This window comes from Branchiostoma floridae, chromosome 4 (genome assembly GCF_000003815.2).
Source record: "Branchiostoma floridae strain S238N-H82 chromosome 4, Bfl_VNyyK, whole genome shotgun sequence".
In the NCBI taxonomy this organism is placed as follows: Eukaryota; Metazoa; Chordata; class Leptocardii; order Amphioxiformes; family Branchiostomatidae; genus Branchiostoma; species Branchiostoma floridae.
In genome coordinates, this window is record NC_049982.1 from 1,785,935 (window position 1) to 1,786,481 (window position 547).

Consider the following 547-nt stretch of genomic DNA (forward strand, 5'->3'; position numbering starts at 1 on the left):
TGAATAAGTTTGTGCTTTTGGCGTCTGCTGGCAGTAGTTTCCCACCCAACTTCTGACAAGATACTGTCGTTACTTGTTCCTCTCATTGCACCTGTGCAAATTCGAGCTGCAGTGAGCTGGACAGATTCAATTAGGTTGCAATCTTTAACCGACAATTCATCCCATACAACATCGGCGTACTCTAATAGTGGTCGTATCATAGTTTTGTAAAGAATTTCGAGTGTTTGCCTCGGAGCAAATCTTGAAATTCTCTTAAGTAAATTTGTTCGTTTCATTGCATTAGTTGTAATGATTGAAACATGTAATGACCATGATAATTTTGGCGTAAGATGTAGGCCGAGGTGTTTATGAGAGGATACCTCAGTCAACCGAATACCCATAAAATACAGTGGTGGATGTACAACTTTAGTTCGCTTGGTAGTAAAAGTTATTAGTTGAGTTTTAAGAGGGTTGAATGTAACGAGCCATTGACGTGACCAGTTATGAACTAGTCTAAGATCGTGATTTAGCCTTACAGCTGAGGTAATAGGGTCTCTAACAATCTCAG